The 22120-nt window shown below is 47.9% G+C and overlaps 1 pseudogene; it reads right to left on the bottom strand.

Moving 5' to 3' along the window:
* Positions 1-11318: 11318 nt before the first annotated feature.
* LOC137356085 (RNA-binding protein 4 pseudogene) lies at positions 11319-13408 on the bottom strand (annotated as a pseudogene).
* Positions 13409-22120: the final 8712 nt, after the last annotated feature.

Genomic DNA, 22120 nt, shown 5'->3' on the forward strand with positions numbered 1-22120 from the left:
GGAGGGTTGTGGGGGCTGGAGGAGGTGACAGAGATAGGGAGGGAGAGAGGGATTTGAACAAAAGGATGAGAATTTTAAAATGGAGGCGTTGCTGAACCAGGAGCCGATGTGGTCTCATGGGTCTCAGACTGCAGCCAGGGAGAGGGGTGAATTCAGTGGCTGAGGAACGGAGTTTGTAGGTTCCTCCATCGATTCCTGCATCCAGTGGCAGATGTAAGGTCTGGTCTTGGTTGTGATGCTGCCTGTGGTCGAACAGCCGGCCAACATTTCACTCCTCGGCCCCCACTTGGAAAGGCTCTAGGATAGGAGTGATGGCAGGGAAGCCAAGTGGGAGCAAATGTGGGCCGAAAGCAGAGTGGCTGCCCCCGGGCCTCTGACTGAGAAAGCAGCCTTCCAAGTTCCTAGGCTGTGAGGACAGGACACGGGCCGACTGAAAGCAGAACTGCAGCTATCTTACTGAGGTTTGGGGCCACAGTGTCAGGCCTTAAAACCACTGCTTCTTGTCCTGTTAGTCTCACTTCTTTTTTTGGTTTGAAATTGTCCTCAGGGTGACTGGAGCTCTACTTTGTTGATCATCCAACTATGGAACGCAGACACATGTTGCAAGTCCATCAGTAACTAACTTAACACTTAATGGAGAAGTGCTTCCTACTGACTTGGCACATAAGGCCCTGTCAACCTCTGCCTGGCAACAGAGTAAATGAACAGGAATCATCTACATCTGATTCCGAGCACTGACAGGCTTCTGCTTTTGAGTAACTCAATACTCTGTTTGCTGGCTTCCCACATTCTACCCTCTGTTACCCAGATCTGATGGGTGCGTTTCCTTACACCTTCAATGTCTGGTGATCAAAATCCATTTGGGTTAATTGGAGCAGTGAAGTCCTTTGTCTCCACAAGCACTGTCTCTTAGTAGGCAAATGTCCTCCAGCCAAGTGTATGGTGATCTCTTTAAACAAGTCATTTATTTTAAATGTTGGTTTGATAAATACACCTGTGAAGAACCTTGGGGTGTTTTACTATGCTCAAGGCGCTATAAGAAATGCAAGTTGTTGTTGTTTAGTGCAGCTCAGAACTTCTCTCCCAAACTCAGCCTTGTCAATCATTATAATAAACTCCTGCAGGGAATCAAAGAGGGAATCCTTCACCGAAGCTTGCCTCAGTGGGTATCATCCTCGCTCACCTCTTGAGTCAGAAAGGCTGTGGGTTCAAGTCCCGCTCCAGGCGCTCTCAGTGTGGTACTGAGGGAGTGCTGCACGGTCAGAGGTGCCGTCTTTCAGATTAGATACTACATCTAAGGCCCCGTCTGCCCTCTCAGGTGGATGTAAAAGATCCCACGGCTGCTATTGGAAGAAGAGGGGAGGCACAGTGGCGCAGTGGTTAGCACCGCAGCTTCACAGCTCCAGGGACCCGGGTTCAATTCTGGGTACTGCCTGTGTGGAGCTTGCAAGTTCTCCCTGTGTCTGCGTGGGTTTTCACCGGGTGCTCCGGTTTCCTCCCACATGCCAAAGACTTGCAGGTGATAGGTAAATTGGCCATTATAAATTGCCCCTAGTGTAGGTAGGTGGTAGGGAATATGGGATTAGCGTAGGGTTAGTATAAAATGGGTGGTTGCTGGTCAGCACAGACTCGGTGGGCCGAAGGGCCTGTTTCAGTGCTGTATCTCTAAATAAATAAATAAAAAGAGCGCGGGGGGAGTTCTCCTGGGACCCAATATTTATCCCTCAACCGACATCTGATTATCTGGGTCATTATCACATTGCTGTTTGTGGAATCTTGCTGTGCACAAGTTAGCTGCCGCGTTTCCTACATTGCACCAGTGACTACACTTTAAAAGCACCCCATTGGCTGTCACCCGCTTTCAGATGAAAGGCGCTATATAAATGCAAGTCTTTCTTCTATTTTCTTAATTCATATGTGAGCTGTCACAGAGATCAATGTTACTAATATTCGAGTCAGTGTCCACAATTCTGTGCTGTAGAAGTGATTCTAAAAATAGCTTTGAGAGGGAAGTGATATTGCTAAAGAGGATCTTTGAAGGATTTCAGTGAAATTCGGGTCCACTCACTGTCAGGAAATGAACCGCAGTTAGTGTGGGAAAAGTGCTTTTCTCGCCTTCCGATACTCTGTTGCAAACTGGGAGGGTAGGAGAGGGAGGAGCGTTGGGGAGGGGAGGAAAAGAGGTGGGGGAGGGGAAGCAGAGAAGGGGGAGGGGGTGAGGCATTGGGGAGAGGTGGCGAGGAGAGGAGGGGAAAGGGAGGTGGGGTGGAGAGGAAGGGAGGGGTGGTGGGGATGGAAGGATGGGATGAGAGGAGGGGAGGGGGGAGAAAAGGGGAGGATGCAAGGGGAGAGGAAAGGGAGGTGAAGGGGAGGAGGATGAGGGGAGGAGGGGATATGAGGAAGGAGAGTGAGAAGTGGAGATGGAGGAGGAGAAGGGGAGGGGAGGGAGAGTTTGGGAGGATGGAGACGGGTGGAGGAAGAGGAGTGGAAGGGGAGAGGGAGGAGATGTGGGAAGGAAGGGAAGAACGGAAGAAGGGGAGGGGAGGAGGGATGATGTGAGAGATGGGGATTGGGACATGAACTCCCTCAAACATTCGAATGCCATCGTTTTTGTACGTTCAGAGAAAGGGCGAGGTGATGGGCCGAATGGCCACTTATTGTGCTGTAAATGTCGAGGGCCTGTTATCTAGGGTCCCTCTGTTGCTCTCTCAGTCGCAGGGAAAAGGCCCTCATAGTGGGGACAGGATCGGGAGAGACCTGGAGTGGGAACAGGATCGGGAGAGTTGTGTGGGAGTCAGGGAACTGTGGGAGGGAAGGGGAGTGCAAATGAGATTTGAAGTGGGGGTAGATGGGGAGTGCGGGGGGAGACTAGGGGAGGGGTGAGATGGGGCGCATGGGAGGGTGTGGGCTGGGGAGACAGGGTGTTGCAGCTGCAACTGTTCAGGATCAGTTTGAACAGGAGGGCTGATGAAATGTTATAGTTTACCAGTCATTAACTCCGGTTTAATGGTTTCTTATCGGCAGATTAGGATTCTGGCAAACATTGCTTACTGGAAATTGAGGCAGTTCCAGTTCCGCACATTGTTAATTAGAGTTAATGGTTAAACAGGAGATAGAGGTGTAGAAATTTGATCAAGCAATAAACTGCAGCACAAACTTCCAATATGGCAGGCAGGAAGTGAGTGCTCATTTCAAGGCTGAACTGCCTGTTGGACTGGGCTTCACCGTCGGCGTTGCCAAGGTTCTGCGCTTGTTGGACCACTGTAATTTGATTCTGGGCTGCGCTAACTCGTGACATGCTAAATTCGTCTTGCCAACGGGCAGAGATAGTCCTCCAGTGCTAGTTAAGTGGATCATCCACAACTTACAGGCTAGTTGCTGGTTTGTCATTTCAGGCTGCTGGTTAACTTCTGGGCTCTTTGTGACTCGGGGCAGTTCAGGAGGCCGTGACCACAGTATTTAGAGTATCCTTCAATTCCTTTCTCCCTCATGTGTTTACCCAGCTTCCCCTTAAACGCATCGATACTATTCACCTCAACCACTCCCTGTGGTAGTGAGTTCCACATTCTCCCCACTCTCTGGGGAAAGGAGTTTCTCCTGAATTGCCGAGAGGATTTATTAATGACTGTTTTATATTTATGACATCTAGTTCTGGGGTCTTGCTCTCATTCACTATAAAACGGCTGCTGAGGTTCCATTGAGGACCCTTCAGTGGTGGGTGACCTTGAACTGCTCTGGGTCCTGAGCGCTTGGCTGCAGACGGCAGTGACTCAGCCTGAGCTGGGGCAGTCTGGCCCAGTTGGCTGTGGCCCTAACAAGGAGCGCTGGCGGAGTGGGTGATTGGGGAGAGGGGTGGGGTGGGTGGTGTGGAGAAGGCAACACTGGCACCCTGAGAGAGGGCAGCAGGTGCCTGTCCCCTGGAACCAAGGCCAGTCTTCCGTTGGTTGCACTTGATACATGAAAGTCTATCAAAGGCTGCCCTCTCCTGGTTGTGTTCAAAATGTGCACACATTTCGTGATAAAGAATGGTTTCAGCATCAGCATAGAGTCATCATCATGTACAGCTCAGAAGGAGGCCATTCAGCCCATCGAGTCTATGCCAGCTCTCCACAGAGCTATCCTGGCAGTCCCACTGCCCCGCTCGATCCCCCATAGCCCTGCAAGTCTAATTCCCTCAAGTGGCCATCCAACTTCTTCCACCACCCTGGTGGGCAGCTTCCTACATTACAACAGTAACTCGACTTCAAGTTGCATTTCATTGGCTCTAAATCCCTTTGGGATGTCCTGATGTTGTGAAAGGTACTACATAAACACAAGTTCATTCTTTCAGCCGCTTCACACTTACACCAGAGAGCTGCATTCAGATAGAGAAACACCGGGAGACCAATAAACACCTCTGCCTCGTGTATACTTGCAAATTCAAACAATGACTGTTTATTTAGAGAATGGGTTTCTGCTCAAGCTGATTCAACGTTGCAGGTTAACGAGCTTTCATCAGAACTGGGCCAACCCAATTCTGTCGGAAAGGGCATAGACTGGAAATGTTCAATCTTGTTTCTCTCTGTACGGATGCTGCCTGACCTACTCGGCCTTTCTCACGTTTTCTGTTTTTATTTCCAATTTCCAGCAGCTACAAGCTGCTATTCTTCCATGGAATCACAGAAATATACAGCACAGGAGGAGGCCATTCGGCCCATCACTGAGTTCCAGACCCCCATCACTCTCTGGCTGAAAACATTTCCCCTTGAATCCCCTCTAAACCTCCGACCTCTTAATCTAAACCCCTCAATTTGGTCTGCTCTCCAACAACCGTTCAACATTTGCAAGACTTCGAGGGTAAATAGTGAAAGATTGTGGTTGGTCCAACCGTGCAGCACTCCCTCAGTATTGGCAGTGGGAGTGTCATTGTGGATTATGGGTGTGACTATCCAGGGATTTGATAGGGTAGATGGTAAGAAACTATTTCTGCCAGGAGGGGGCATTCAGAACAGCCTATAGTTTTAAAATTCAAGCTACATCAAGGAGTGAAATCAAAAAGTATGTTTTTACAAAAAGGGCAGTGGAAATCAGGAACTTCCTGCCCCCCAACCCCAAAAAAAATACACGGACAATTGGAGTTTTCAAGGTTGAGAAGAAGAGATTTCTGTTGGTCCAGGTTATCAAGAGACATGGAGTAAAATCAGGTAAATAGAGTTGATTTATAGATCAGCCATGATCTAACTAAATGGGAGAAAGGGCACAAGGGGATGAATGGCTAGGAAGGGAATTTGAGGTTATGTAGACAGAGCAAAACAGGACAGGGAGCAAACAATGCGAAAACAGCCACTATACTGTGGTGGGATATAGTTGACTTACGGATGGTGTGGAACCAATGTATAGATTCACTGGCAGATTGAGGAGTTGACAATCAGAGGATCAATGGGGATGATGCAGGAGGCTTTCCCAATGAAAGCAGAGTTGAGAAGGAGAAGGCAATTGACCATAACCAGGAGAGGTTGATCCAGAGGTGTTCAGGGGCCTCAGGTCTTGGTCATGCACACCAGGAAAGGTAGTCAGTATGGAGCTACTAATCCAGGTAGCATCTTAGAGAATCTCAACGTCAAGCTACCAGTTTGTTCAACCCAGACAGTTTTCATTCCTGATGTCCAACAGAACTCTGTACCTCATGTAGCATTTTAACTGTCTATATTTCACTCCAGTAATGAATGATTCCTTCGATTCCAATATTAAAAATGTTAGTGATGTTTTAGTGAATGTGTCCACTCAGTTGCCTTCCCTTGCAGTCCACTATTAAATGAGAAAGTTGAGAAGGAGCATATTGACTCTGCTCATCCCAGACTAGAGCGAGGATGAGGAAGGGAACCTGGTACATTTAAAGGCCCATCAATCCACATGTACCTTGTCTCAGTGCAACACACCTGGCCATTAACCCTCACAGTCACCATTATTCCTCACACCCGACCAATCACCATTATTCACACACTCACCTGCAGCACAAGAATGAAACTCAAAGCCTGGTGTTTCAGCATGAAATTTTTTATTGACAACTACAAAAGTACACAACGTGCCACAGCTTAAAGCTGATGCAGGAGGTTGCAAATGGGAAGAAAAAAAAAAGTCAGTGAGGCACCGAGTTGGAACAGCGATGCACTACACAAGAGTGCAGGGACCCAGTCCCTGGGCTACCTTATGTAGAGAAATTAAACTTGACAAGTGACAATCAGGCAATATTGAGGTGAGGCAAAAGAGATCGGAAAAGGGCAAGTAGGAAAATGGTAGAAAATCGAGGGTAAAAACATTTTACAAACAAAAACAAAGGGCAGATCCAATTCGAGACAAAAGGAAATTCAAGGAAAATGGAATATCTGCAGAGATACATGTAGCAGGATTGAATGAACAGGGTATAAGTGGAGATCAAAGAGTTATAACTGCAGCATACCCTCAGGGAGAGCCTAAACACTTGGTTTATGGTCTCTGTGGGGTATTTAAAGGCTGAATTGCTGCTATATTGAAGCTTTGCATCTGGAAACAGCTACTTACTGTGGGATAAAAACAAAATACTGCAGAGGCTGGAAATCTGAAATAAAAACAAGAAATGCTGGAACCACTCAGCAGGTCTGGCAGCATCTGTGGAAAGAGAAGCAGAGTTAACGTTTCGGGTCAGTGACCCTTCATCAGAAGGGTCCAAATTCCGATGAAGGGTCACTGACCCGAAACGTTAACTCTGCTTCTCTTTCCACAGATGCTGTCAGACCTGCTGAGTGGTTCCAGCATTTCTTGTTTTTAAACTTACCAAAAGGTAGCCCTGGACTGGAGATAAGTTGCTAGATGCTTGCCAGGAGGTCCCTAGGGAGGAAGAGAGAGAGAGAGAGAGATCAGATCAGAACAAACACTGAGCAGCAAGCCCACCCCTTTACTGACCTCACCTGCTCAGCAGCAGTTAGAAAGTGCCCCAAGAAAGCAAGTTACCTGCACTCACCTGTGTACCTGTGAACTGTGACCCTAGCCTACCTCAGTGTACATATATAGACAAGGATCACTATACAGTTAGTGCCAAAGCAAATCAGAGGCTCAGACCACAGCCCTGGATAAGAGTTGTACCAGATTTTCCTCCTAAAAAATTAAAACCAGGTAATATACCAGGCAGAATAGACTAGAGCATAAAATGATGAGCTAGGAAAAAATATGGATTAAAAGGCAAGTTGTGTCTGAAACTTAATCGCTCTGAACAAGCTATCAAACTGCAGTGTGCACTGTGTATGTGGAGTTTTAATAAATGTCTGATGAGCTACTGAACAAGTCCGTCAATTAAACTTCAACATATAAAATGGGAGGCAACATGAAGCTTTACTAAAGTAACTTCCCCATTGCCTTGCATCATCCTCCGTGTCAAATACAGTCACTGGTCTCTGCCATAGAGCATTTTACACTGGTGTACCCCACCCCTCAAATTTCATTGAATATCTGCTCACTGATCACACCACCCCCCAATCCAGAGAATAGTTTTTCTCCACCAAAGCCCTTTGCCTTTTAAAAACATCTTCAATCTGCTCTCCACCTTCAATCACAGTAGATCAACCTTCGTTTCTCATCTCTGGCTTCATTAAGTGAATACAGACCCGATGTTGTATGGTGATATAGCCAGAGAACAAGTGTGCTTAATAAAGTATTTTACAGACAAGGGGTTGTAAACAGCGCTGTGCCCCATGGATCAGCCAGAGGACTAAGGCCTGGATTTCAATGTGGAGGGACAAGATTAACTTTCCAAACAGAAACAAACAAAGATCAGCTGAACTAAGCAACTTTAGGAGCGTTCAGGATTAATTCTGATTAAAGGTCACAGACCTGAAACGTCAACTTTCCTTCTCCACAGATGCTGCCAGACCTGTTGAGGTTTTTTTTTTATTTCAGATTAAACTTGATGTAGAAGTGAAAGTGCTGTAAGGATGAGAAAATATACATCAAGCAGTACGGTTTTGAGAGTGTAAAGTCAAGCTCAGACCTTTAAATCTGGGAGCACAAGTGAATAAAGTTGCACCTGAGAGAAGATCATGCATTTTATAAATAGGAAAAATAGGTTAGACTGCACCTAGGTAGTGTCCAGTCCTGGGCACCATAGTTTAGGAACAACGTCAAAGATATGGAGACTGAGTTACCAGGAGAGACTAGAAAAACAGTGGGTCTTACTGCAGAGAAGGTTAAGAGATCAAATAAAGGCAACCAATTTTGAGTGATTAAGTAAAAATGGAATGTTGGACCACAGATAGTGGCAGCAGAAATCTACAGCAGCATTTAAATATTAGGAAAAATATTTGAAAGATAAATTTAAGGGAGAGGACAAGAAAATAAGAGCCAGCTCAAGCACAGTGAGCCAAATGGCACTGCAGAATTCTGTCACATGCTCTAATAATTTACTTTCATGGACCCATCTGCTCTTTAAACTTAATTCTATCCACTCCTGGGGCCCTTGTTGTCGACAATGAGTTTCACCAATACTTACACACACCATTGTTTTCCATTTATTTAAGGTCAAAGCCTGGGGGCTGGTAACCATCTCATGAATGAGCTATAGAACAATGGATGAAACGAGAAATTGCACAGAGTTCCCCAGAGGTAAAGCCTCCTTTCAGACAAACTGAATATGAAGACTAGAGCTCTAGTATCTTTTATCAATCAAGCTTTCAGTGGGGTAGCCTTAATTGGGGTTCTGGACCTGTACAGATCTCAAATACCAGCTTATACACAGATCTCCCTCGATGCATCAGCTCTGACCTGCACAAAGAGTTAAAGACCAACATAGGAAAAACCAGAAGATTGGAATATTTCAGCAGATCTCACTGCCCGTACTACATAGCAGATACCCACTATTCGAATATTTCTTCACTTCTGCTTCCACCCTTGTTACCAGCTCCCGGGCTGCCTTTCTCGTTGCTATGAGGCAGTACATTTACTGATTCAATTTAATTCTCAGCTATTAAACCCTCCCTTACCCTTACTCTAGTGAACACAGCCCTAAGTCCTCCATCCCATTCCTAGTATTACCCATGTAAATTCAGGTACAATATCCTTTCAACAGGGTATCCGGAAGCTCAAAAAAAAAATCCATCTTTTTTAACCTGCTTTTAAAAGAAAATGTTCCTTCATTCCAGAAATTCAGACAAGGTACACTTCCACCCATTTATTCAATTGTATTTGCCGCCTACCTGCCCACTCCCTTATCTGTCAGTTTGCTATGCTCAAATTTGTTTTATTCCCAGACCTTGACGAGTCCTTCTATACCCATGCACAAAGCATGTATTATGAAGAAAGTCCAGATTCTTGGGGTACAAGACAAGCGACTCAGGGTATAGGCATTTACAGATCCTAATGTGGAAATAAACTACTATGCTAATACATCAGGTGCAGCTGCAAGGTGTACAGAAGTAGCAGGCAGGATTAGTGTAGTGGTTTGGTAGCTAGTGTACTGGGACTGGAAGCTGAATTAGGACAAGGGAAACTGCTGTCAAGTCTTCAGGAATTAACAGAACTTCAAAAGAAAACTTGCATCCTGATTGGACCTTTCTTTGTACCCAGCCCACTGGGACATGCACTGCATGCTCTGGGTCTACGTATGGTTCAGCTTTGCTGCTGACCTCAAGTGATTTCATTTAAACTTATTACCGCTGCTACATCACAAGGCCACGTAACCATGGCTCGGTGATGATAACCCGACATGCAGTCTGCTGCAGTTACTTGACTCCATACCTGTCAAAGGCTGATTATTATGGAAACATTACTGGTCAATGTGCTTATTAATCATGATCATGAGAAGTGATAACAGATTCTATGTCAAAACAATTCTGGAGCACATTTCTCATAATACATTCCCTTGGTGGTGGAACACCAATTCTAAATTTATGACCCCAACCAGCAGCAAGTATCAGTTTACCCTCAAATTTCTAGTAGGTCACCCCATTAACCTTCTCTAATTCAGCAAACAGCCCTACTCCAGACTAAATGTATCCTAGCATTTGCTTATAAAAAGTAACCACTGGTTATGGAACAGTTATCAAGGATGTGAAAGGCACTAAAGCAAATGGATCATCTTCCACCCTTAACCTGGCAAGTCTACTTGTCATTTCAACTGGAACACTCCAGCTGCAGCCTAACCAGAGCCTTGTAGAGTCACAGCACCCTCGTTTACAGTTGAATCGGTGAATGACATTGCATAGAATATAACCAAGCAGCTCTTCCAAGGCTGGCACTGACACCTGACAGTTGCATTACCCCAAAGGACGGCAGTGCCTCGAAACACCATCCACCTGAAATATTAACTCACTCTGCAGATGCAGACAGACCTGCTGAGTATTTCTAGCATTTTGTTTTTAATTTCAGATTTCCAGCATCTGCAGTATTTAGCTTTTCTATCAGTGCCTCTAAAGCCTGATTTATCATCTGGATGCTGAACCAGTGGTGTTTATACTGGCCAAACAGATACAGGTAGTGCATGCCTGGAGGAAATATAGTGGTTAGGAGGAGAGACCAGCTACACTTGCAAATGCTAGGATCGGAGCAAATGGGACCAGAGAAATGAGGTACAAACTAAGGCACTGGCTGTGGCTAAGTTTATCACTGAGAGAACATGGAAATTAAAGGTTGCAAGTCAGCCACAGGACGACAGGCAGATAAAGCTTCTGGAAAGCACCATTAACTTATTATTGGATGAACAAAAGGAAATTACATTTTTGGTAAATAAAGTGAGGCAGACCAGAGGTGCCTCCCAACCAGCAGGCAGGCCTAGCTGGACACTGTCGAGGCTCAACTGTTGACCAGCTCACTATAGGGCAGAAAACTTGAAAATACAGATCTCTGACAAAGGAGGGCGGGGAGAGAGAGAAACAGCGATAGAGTGGAGAACCTCTTTACCCCACCCTTTAAGTTAGGGACACTCAACTTACAAGGCCCATTCACAAAATGCCAGCAACTCTACTCTACTCTGTTCAGTTGTTTCCCCATCTTCCTGGTGTGTGCAAGTTATAAGGCTGGAGGAAACTCTCACTTGTGCCTACTGAAACCTGGAGGGAGTCAGGTTAAAGAGAGACAGACCTAAGCTTGCCCAGGTGAGTGAAGTGAAAAACCCCCATGTTATATGCAAAGAATAATCAAAACTCATTGATTAAATGCACTTACCAGATCTAGAACCAGTTGCTCCCAAACACTCCTCACAGTAGAATTAAATTAGTGACATTTGATAACCCCAGATACTATGCGGATAAAAGCCAGACCCCAGGAAGTTTATCGAAAGGACGTGAGGAACCCACTCCAAATACAGCCGAAAATCGATAGGTTGGTACCCGAGAGCCGTGCCAAGTTTTATTCACACAAGGTCGAATAGGAAACGACACGTACAGAAACGATTACACTTTTTTTTTTACACCGTTTGAGCAAACACCGTCATTCACGGGCCGATTTGTTAATTTTAAGAAGGAGACGTTCGAATAAAAACGGAAGCAATTACAACTCGTCCACACGTTACAAAAACGGTCCGTTCTGACAGATTTACACACATCAGATCGAGTGCCCCACATCCACCCACCCCCCCGTCCACCCAGAGATAAACAAAGCAACGAGTTCACAGTTCACGAATCATGGGTAAAGCAAACATACAGCGGCGGTCCTTTTAAACATTAAAAGCCGTTCAGAAGCCACTCTCGGTTCAAGTCTCCGTATCACCCCCTCCGATGCCAGTCCAAACGTTACTCTATATGGACGAGGCTTCAGTTATTAATCCCGACCCGAGTACGAACAGTTTCGTTAACCCTGGAGAGCTGGAGTTGGGAGGGGGAAAACGGAAGAGCAGAAAGGAGCAGGGAACATTGAAACAAGAGACAGACAGACATGGGCTGCTACAAACTGGGGATAGCGAGCTCCGGGCACCCCAGCTACATTGGGAATTCACCACCTCCCCCCCAACACCACACACCTCCCGCCCTATTCTGCTCCTGTACTGACAGGAGTGCTGTCTCCAGGGGTTCCGATGGCAGGTCAGCTTCAGCCGCTCAAGTCTTCTGTAGTCCTGCAGCATCCGCACCTGCAGCAAGTCTTAAAACACAAAGAGAAAAGATTAAAGCTCCAAATGGAGGCCTCCGAAAGGCTCTGCTCATCCATTCGTCCCAAGTCCTGTAATGGGCAGATGCAGCTGTTTGTAGTTTATACCAGCTTCGCTCAATAAAAACGCTGGGCTGGGCGGGGGATGAATTACACACATGGCACCATCACTGACTTGCAGCAAAGGACATGGAGGGGGGGGGGGGGGGGGGGGAGAAGGGCAGGGCAGTGATTGTGGCCTCATGTCCACCTTACCCTGGGTTGTAGCGGTTTCTTCTACCAGGCTGATGATGGCAGAGAGCATCAGGGATGGGAGAAGTGATGCCAGTGACCTATTGCCCAACCTCTTGCCCCCTCCCAGGGCTGGTGGCAGCCTCCCTCTCCTTCACCCCCCCCCCCCCCCACCAACCAACCACCACCCCCTAAACCAAATAACAGAAACACTTCAGTAACCCCAAACTTTCCCCCCGTAGCCGTTGCTGACACGGCCGGCCGGGCCGGGCAGGTATGGGGGCAGGGGGCGGCGGTCTCGATAATAGGGCGGGGGAGGGGGCAAGGGCGGGGGAGGGGGCAGCAGGCGGCGGCCGTACGGGTCGTAGCGGTAGTAGCGGGCGGCGAAGGGGTGGGGCGGGGGCGGGGGGAAGGGGAGGCGGCGGGGGTGTAGGAAGGGGGGAGGCGGGGGCGGGGGCAGGGGCGGGCCCGGCGGGGCCCCCCGCACCGGGTTGGATTTGGAGAGCTGCACGTAGATCCTCTGGCCGGCCAGCTCGGTGCCGCTGAGGCCGCGGATGGCCTCCAGCGCTTGGCGCTCCTTCTCCATGTGCACGAAGGCGTAGTTCTTGACGATGTCGCACTCCACCACCCGGCCGTAGCTCTCGAAGAGCCGCTGCAGCTCCCGGGTGCTGGCCTCCTCCGCCACGTTGCCCACGTACAGCTTGGTGGCGTTGCGCAGCCGCGCCGTGGCCAGCTCCACCGTCAAGGGCGAGCCGTGCAGCTGGCTGCGGTGCAGCTCGGCGATGGCCCGCTTGGCCTCCGCCTCCTTCTCCATGTGCACGAAGGCGTAGTTGCTCAGCACGTCGCACTCGTTGACCAGGCCGTACTTCTCGAACAGGCCGCGCAGCTCCGCCGCGTCGCTGGCGCCCGGCAGGTTGCCCACGAAGATCTTCACCATCTTCCAACCGGCTCAGCGAGGCCCTCGGGCCGCCTCTCCGAGCACCCGGCGGAGGACGCGGGCCGATTTAATGTCTCTCTCTTCAGCAGTAGCGGCACCGCGCCTCCGCCTCCATCTCCCGCTGGCAGCCGCGCCAGACTGAGCGCCGCCCGTCGAATGGCCGCTTTATATACCGCCGGCTCCTCTTACGTCATCACGTAACCTCGTTGCCCTGGAAACCGCATCAACCGACCGCCCAAAACAAGCCCGCCTCCAATTTTAAATCTCCTCTCTCTCAATTTGCAAGCTTGGCCACTCTGACTAAATCCCCCGCCTCAATTTTAGTTTTCAATTTCCTTCCAAGATCCCTGATTCAGTATCTTCCATAATGGCTGGATATTAAACTTCCTGGGAAAGGTTAAAGCTCTGTTGCCTGCAAAGGGGTTGGCAAGTTCATTGCATGGGCACCAGAAAGCGCTCTGGCCACCCAGAGCCACATTTTCTTCCAATTCGTCGCATTCCCTTTAAAGCTGCTTGAATTTGCAGTTTATTGTCTGTGCCCTTGCCAGCTCTCAAGCACCAGTCCTCGTGGGACTGCTCCTGGGCCGGGCCGATTTGAACATCCACAGATCCAGGTTGAGGAGGTCGCTCGACCTGACCACCAGCCTTGTATACGCCCGTGCCTGGGTGACTCGAAATGGAGCACGCTGTGTCCGCCAGTACCTCTGGGGGCTTCTGCAACTGGTGGACACTGGGGGGAGCTGGAGTCTTTCCTTTTATTCCTTCGTGGGATGTGAGCGTCACTGGAAAGACCAGCATTTATTGCCCATCCGTTATTTCGCTTGAGAAGGTGGTGGTGAGCCGCCTTCTTGAACCACTGCAGTCCATCTGGTGCAGATACACCCACAGTGCTGTTTGGGAGGGTGTTCCAGGATTTTGACGCAAAGAAGGAAGGAATGGCGATATATTTTCAAGTCAAGATGGTGTGGCACTCGGAGGGAAACGTGCAGGTGGTTATGTTCTCATGCATCTGCTGCCATTGTTCGTCTAGGTGGTAGAGGTTGCAGGTTTGGAAGGTGCTGTCAAAGGAGCCTCAGCTCCTTTGCATCTTGTAGATGGTGCACACTACTGCTAATATGTACCAGTGATGGAGGGAGTGAATGTTTTCACTGGTGAATGGGTTGCCAAATAAACATTGTCCTGGATGGTGGGGAGCTTCTTGAGTGTTGTTGGAGCTGCACTCAGCCAGGCAAGTGAAGAGTAGATGGTAGACAGGCTTTGGGGAGTCAGGCGGTGAATCATCCACCACAGAATTCTCAGCCTCTGACCTGCTCTTGTAGCCACAGTATTTATATGGCTGGTCCAGTTAAGTTTATGATCAATGGTAACCCCCAGAATGTTGATGGTGGGGGAATTCAGCAGTGTTAACATTGAATGTCAAGGGGAGCTGGTTAGATTCTCTTGTTGGAGATGATCATTGCTTGGCACATGTGAGATACAAATGTTATTTGCCAATTATCAACCCCGAATGTTATGTTATGCAGCACAGTTTGTGTTTCTTTTTTGAAACAATCCCTGATTTGAAATTGAAACTAAAAGGTTTTCAGGTTTTTGGGGAGTCAAACAAAGGTTTGACAAACAAACAATCCTGTGACGGAGAAAAAAATAAACAGTTTTTCTTTAGCAAGGACATCTGGCTTCAGTTTCAGTTTGACCAGAAGACTTTTGAAAAAAGATGGAAACCAGCTAAAAGGCTGTTTGTATGTTTTGTAAAAAGAAGTCTTTTGGAGAGTTGAGAAGAACATCACAGTGGATGGAAAATCATCCAGACTGTTTAAAGAGACTGACTGAGAGCTGCAAGTTTTTGTGCTTCTAAAGAGGCTGCTTAGAATAGCATCAGACTACAAAGCAGCTGGTGCAGGCAGTTTCATTACATGCAAAGGTGCCTGGACTGAGGGCTAACCATTTGTGATTGACTTATGGAAGTTGTCTTCGGTGACTGAAAGTTTATCAGTGGAACCACACCATCAGAATGGTAGTGGGCAAGGCCGAGGTTGTTCAAGAGGCGACAAGACCAAACCGTTAAAGGAAAGATTGCATTTCTCGCTATTGACGGGAATTCACTACTTCTGTATCTGCATCCTGGAGGACATAACTTGAAAAATTACCCAAGGAAGATCCTGATTTTGTTGTACTGTGGAACTGTTTGATGCCACCTTGCTGATAAGATTGTTCAATGGATCCACAGGACTATCTTTGATGCATCTGGTAATTAATGTGTATCCTTTAAGATGTATATATCGATCGTGGTAACTGTTAGCTCATGTTTAATTTATGTTGGTTTTGGTTTGAGTGTTAAAGTAAAATTTATAAAAGTGAAATCTTGTCCATTTGGTTTTCAGTTTCCTAAATTTTCAGTCAGTGGAATCGATTCATTTGGTTTGTTGATGGTTTCCACGGGGATCATAACAGTTGTCCAGCACTTACTGCATGCGGGCATGGTCTGCTTCATTATCTCAGGAGTTGCAAATGAAACTGAACACTGTGCAATCATCAGCGAACATCCCCGCTTCTGATCTTATGATGGAGGGAAGGTTATTTATGAAACAGCTGAGGATGGTTGGACCTAGGACACAGCCCTGAGGAACGCCTGCAGCGATATCCTGGAGCTAAGATGATTGGCCTCCAATAAGCACATCTTCCTTTGTGCTAGGTATGACTCTAAACAGTGGAGAGCCCCCCCAACCCGATTCACACTGACTTCAATTTTGCCTGGGCTCGTTGATGTCACACTCAGTTAAATGCTGTCTTCATGTCACTCTCACCTCTTCATCGACACTGGATTTTAATTTGATGTTTCCAATTTTTTTGTTTGTTAATTAATTAGTGATTCCCCCTTATTGTGTCTCTTAATTGATAAGCACCAGTTAATTGATAATATAAAAGATTCAGAAATTGATTTTTTTTTAAATCCTGCAGATGTTGGGAACCTGGACCTGAAACAGGTCAGGCAGCAGCTGTAGAAAGAACACAAGTCGTCACTTCAGCTATTTTTTTTTTTATTTGTTCATGGGAAGTGGGCATCACGGGCAAGGCCAGCATTTATTGCCCATCCCTAATTGCCCTTGAGAAGGCGGTGGTGAGCCTCCTTCCAGATTCACTGAAGTCCATGTAGGTACACAAACAGTACTGTTAGGCAGGGAGTTCCAGGATCTTGACCCAGTAATGCAGGAACGATGATATATTTACAAGTCAGGATGGTGTGTGACTTGGAGGGGAACTTGCAGGTGGTGGTGTTCCCATGTGTCTGCTGCCTTTGTCCTTCTAGGTGGTAGAGGGTGTGTGTTTGGAAGGTGCTGCCGAAGAAGCCTTGGCGAGTAGCCGAATATAAGTGTCGGGGGTGGGGCGGGTGGAGAGGGAAGGTGGCATAGTGGTTATGTTACTGGACTAGTAATCCAGAAGACCAGACTAATCCTCCAGAGACATGGGTTCAAAGTCCACCAACGCAGTTGGGGGAATTTAAATTCAATAAATTAATAATTCTGGAATAAAATGCTCGTCTCATTAATGATGATCATGAAACCATTGGATTGTCGTAAAAACCCACCTGGTTCACCAATGTCCTTCAGGGGAGGAAATCTGCCATGCTTACCTGGTCTGACCTACATGTGACCCCAGACCTGCAGCAATGGGGTTGAATCTTAACTGCCCTCTGAAATGGCCTAGCAAGCCACTCAGTTGTATCAAACCGCTGCAGAAAAGCTAAGTAAGAATAAAACCAGACTGGCATCGACCTAGGCACCGGAAATGACAAAGATACACCCTGCCCAGTCAATCCTGCAATGTCCTGCTCACTGACATTTGTGGAACTGTGCCAAAATTGAGAGAGCCGTCCCACAGTCTAGTCAAGCAACAGCCTGCACCTCCATCACTATGTACGGATATGCCCTGTCCTACCAGCAGGACAGACCCACCAGAGGTGGTGGTACATTGGTGTACAATGGGGAGGGAGTGACCCTGGGCCCTGAGAGTCCTCAACATGGGATCTGGACCCCATGAAGTCATCATGGCATTAAGTCAAACATCGGCAATGAAACCGCCTGCTGATCATCACCTACCGCCCTCCCTCAGCTGATAAATCAGTGCTGCTCCCTGTTAAACACCATTTGAAAGAAAGCATTGAGGATAGCAAGGGCCCAAAGGTACTCCAGGCAGCGTTGGTGAGTGCAGAAAATGGCGGTCGCCCCGCATGGGACCCACACCGCTGCAATTATATGGTGGGCGGCCACTTAACATATTGACAGTGGCTGCCCCAATCCCCACCAATCAGGTGGCGGGGGTGGCATTAGCGATGCCATTCATGGCGTCACCTTATGCAGGAGCAGGTGCTGCCGCCATTTTTAAAAGGCTGTCTGCCCTGCAAACAGTTCAACGTAATGCAGAGTTGACCTGTTCCCCATACAAATCAAGCAGAGTTGACTCCTCGGTGGCGCAGCTGCTCCTGGACGGGAAAGTGAAGGCGCGAATTCTGCAGGACAAGCTCAGGATTGGGAACTGAAGGTACAATCGCAGCGGATTAAATTTAAATTTATGCAGAGTGATATTTTAAATATTTAAAGTAGGGTCCCGTTGCAGACTGGCGGAGATGCCGCCACGGAGCCTTGCCACCGGGAAGATCGGGCCCGGCAAACCTGGCATCGGGCTCCGTGGTGGCCACTGCTGCTCCAGTGCTCCGGCTCCCCCGCCACCCCCCCCCCCCCCCGCCACGAAACCCGACATCGGTCTGGGAACTTCAATGTCCATCACCAAGAGTGGCTCAGTCGCACCACTACTGACAGGGTCTGGAAAGCCACCTCTGCCAAACCGGGCCTGCGGCAGGTGATGAAGGAACCAACAAGAGGGCAAAACCTACCTCACCAATCTACCTGTCACAGATATATCTGTCTAGGACAGTACTGCTAGGAGTGACCACCACACAGTCCTTGTCGAAATGAAGTCCCGCCTTCACACCGAGGACACTCTCCATCATGTGTGGTACTACCACCGTGCTAAATGATTCAGAACAGGTCTAGCAGCTCAAAACTAGAAACCCATCCGGTGCTCTGGGCCATGAGCAGCAGCAGAATTGTACTTAACCACAATGTGTAAAATCGTGGCCCAGCATATTCCTCACTGTATCATTACCATCAAGCCAGGGGACCAATCCTGGTTCAATGAGCAGGGTAGGAGGGCACATCAGGAACAGCATTAGGCATACCTAAAACTGAGGTGCCAACCTAGTGAAGCTACAACACAGCGCTACATGCTGCTAAACAGTGGATGCAGCATGCTATAGACAGAGCCAAGTGATTCCACAACCAACTGATCAGATCAAAGTTCTGCACTCCTGCCATATCCAGTGGGAAAAAGTGGTGCACAATTAAACTATCTGGAGGAGGAGGCTTTAAAAACATCCCCATCCTCAGTGAGCCCAGCAAGTCAGTGCAAAAGACAAGTCTGAAGCACTGCAACCATCTTCAGTCAGAAGTGCCAAGTGAGGTCCCCAAGAATACATAATCTAATCATCTCCCCTTGACATTCAATGGCATTACTATCGCTGAATTCCCCCACTATCAACATCCTGGGGGGTTACCATTGACCAGAAACCGAACTGGACCAGTCACAGAAATACTATGGCTACAAGAGCAAGTCAGAGACTGGGAATTCTGCAGCAAGTAACTCACCTCCTGACTCCCCAAAGCCTGCTCACCCACCTACAAGGTACAAGTCAGGAGTGTGATGGAATACTCTTCACTTGCCTGGATGAGCTCCAACAATACTCAAGAGACTAGACACCATCCAGGACAAAGAAGCCCACCTGATTGTCACCCCATCCACCATCTTAAACATTCACCATCTCCACCACCGGCACACAGTGTGTACCCTATACAAGACACATTGCAGCAACTCACAACGCCTCCTTCGACAGCACCTTCCAAACATGCGACCTCTACCACCTAGAAGGACAAGGGCAGCAGACACTTGGGAACACCACCACCTGCAAGTTCCCCTCCATGCCACTCACCACTCTGACTTGGAACTATATCGCCATTCCTTCACTAGCATAGGGTCAAAATCCTGGAACGCCCTTCCCTACAGCACTGTGGGTGTACCTACATCACATGGAGTGCAGCAGTTCAAGACAGCAGATCACCACCACCTTCTGAATGGCAATTAGGGATGGGCAATAAATACTGTCCTAGCCAGTGACGCTCATATCCCATGAATGAATTTTTTTATAAAAAATGTGATTCTTGTAGATGGTACACACTGCTGCCACTGTGCGCTGATGATGGAGGAGTGAATGTTTAAAGTGGCAGAAAATAGAAACTAGGAGCAGGAGTAGGCAATTCAGCCCTTCGAGCCTGCTCCGCCATTCATTTTATGATCATGGCTGATCGTCCAACTCAGTAACCTGCTCCCGCTTTCCCCCCATATCCTTTGATCCCTTTCACCCCAAGAGCTATATCTAACTCCTTCTTGAAAACATATAATGTTTTGGCCTCAACTGCTTTCTGTGTAGCGAATTCCACAGGCTCACCACTCTCTGGTTGAAGAAATTTCTCCTCATCTCAGTCCTGAAAGGTTTACCCCGTATCCTTAGACTATGACCCCTGGTTCTGGACTCCTCCACCATTGGGAACATCCTTCCTGCATCTACCCTGTCAAGTCCTGTTAGAATTTTATAGGTTTCTGTGAGATCCCCCCTCACTCTTCTGAACTCCAGCAAATATAAACCTAACCGACTCAATCTCTCCTCATACGTCAGTCCCGCCATCCCGGTAATCTGTCTGGTAAACCTTCGCTGCACTCCCTCGATAACAAGAACATCCTTCCTCAGATAAGGAGACCAGAACTGCACACAATACTCCAGGTGTGGCCTCACCAAGGCCCTGTATAATTGCAGCAACACATCCCTGCTCCTGTACTCGAATCCTCTCGCTATGAAGGCCAATATACCATTTGCCTTTTTTTAACCACCTGTTGCACCTGCATGCTTACCTTCAGCGACTGGTGTACGAGCACACCGATGGGGTGTCGATCAAGTGAGCTACCTTGTCCTGAATGGTGTTGAGCTTCTTGAGTGCTGTTGGAGCTGCACTCAAAGAACAAAGAAGACGATCAACAAAGAACAGTACAGCACAGGAACAGGCCATTCGGCCCTTCAAGCCTGTGCCGACCTTGATGCCCGTCTAAACTAAAACCTTCTGCACTTTCCGGGTCTGTATCCCTCTATTCCCATCCTATTCATGTATTTGTCAAGATGCCTCTTAAACGTCATTATCGTATCTGCTTCCACCACCTCCCCAGGCAGCAAGTTCCAGGCACTCACCACCCTCTGTGTAAAAAACCTGCCTCGCACATCCGCTCTAAACTTTGCCCCTTGCACCTTAAACCTATGTCCCCTAGTAACTGACTCTTCCACCCTGGGAAAAAGCTTCTGACTATCCACTCTGTCCATGCCACTCATAACTTTGTAAACCTCTAACATGTCGCCCCTCCACCTCCGTCGTTCCAGTGAAAACAATCCGAGCTTATCCAACCTCTCCTCATAGCTAATATCCTCCAGACCAGGCAACATCCTGGTAAACCTCTTCTGTACCCTCTCCAAAGCCTCCACGTCCTTCTGGTAGTGTGGCGACCAGAATTGCACGCAATATTCCAAGTGTGGCCTAACTAAAGTTCTGTACAGCTGCAGCATGACTTGCCAATTTTTATACTGTATGCCCCGACCAATGAAGGCAAGCATGCTGTATGCCTTCTTGACTATCTTATCCACCTGCGTTGCCACTTTCAGTGACCTGTGGACCTGTACGCCCAGATCTCTCTGCCTGTCAATACTCCTAAGGCAAGTGGAGAGTATTCCATCACACTCCTGCCTTGTACCTAGTATGTAGTGGAAAGGCTACGGGAGTCAGGTGGTGAGTTACTTGCCACAGAATATCCAGCCTCTGACTTACTCTTGTCGACACAGTATTTATGTGGCTGTACCAGTTAAGTTTATGGTCAACGGTGACCCTCAGAAGTTGATAGCGGGGGATTCGACAATGGTAATGTAGTTGAATATCAAGGGAAGGTGGTTAGACCTTCTCTTGCTGGAGATGGTCATTGCCTGGCATTTGTGTGACATGAATGTTCTTTGACACTTATCAGTCCAAACCTGAATGTTGTCCAGGCCTTGCTGCATGGGGGCATGGACTGAGGAGTTATGGATTGGACTGAACACTGTGCAATCATCAGTGAAAATCCCCAATTCTGACCTTATGATGAAGGGAAGGTCATTGTGAAACAGCTGAAGATGATTGGGCTTTGGATGTTACCCTGATGAACTCCTGCACTGATGTCCTGGGGCTGAGATGATTGATTGATCAACAACCATCTTCCTTTGTGCTAGGTATGACTCCAGCCAGTGGAGTGTTTTACCCCTCCGATTCCCATTGACTTCAGTTTCGCTAGGGCTCCTTGATGTTAAGGGTAGTCCCTCTCACCTCGCCTCTGGAACTCAGCTCTTCAGTCCATGTTTGGACCAAGGCTGTAATGAGGTCTACAGCCAATTGGTCCCAGCGGAACCCAAACCAAGCATTGGTGAGGAGGTTATTGGTGAGGTTAAGGTGACTCCTTCCAAATGCTTGCTGATGACTAAGAGTACACTGATTGGGGTGGACTTGTCCTGTTTATTTGTGGACAGGATATAACTGGGCAATTTTTCCACATTGTCAAGTAGCAATGTTATAGCTGTACTGGAACGCATGTCTTCAGCACTACAGCTGGGATGGTGCCGGGACCCACAGCCTTTGTTGCATCCAGCATGCTGAGCCGTTTCTTGGTTTCACATGCAACGAACTG

The sequence above is a fragment of the Heterodontus francisci genome, chromosome 44 (genome assembly GCF_036365525.1).
Source record: "Heterodontus francisci isolate sHetFra1 chromosome 44, sHetFra1.hap1, whole genome shotgun sequence".
NCBI classification, from domain to species: Eukaryota; Metazoa; Chordata; class Chondrichthyes; order Heterodontiformes; family Heterodontidae; genus Heterodontus; species Heterodontus francisci.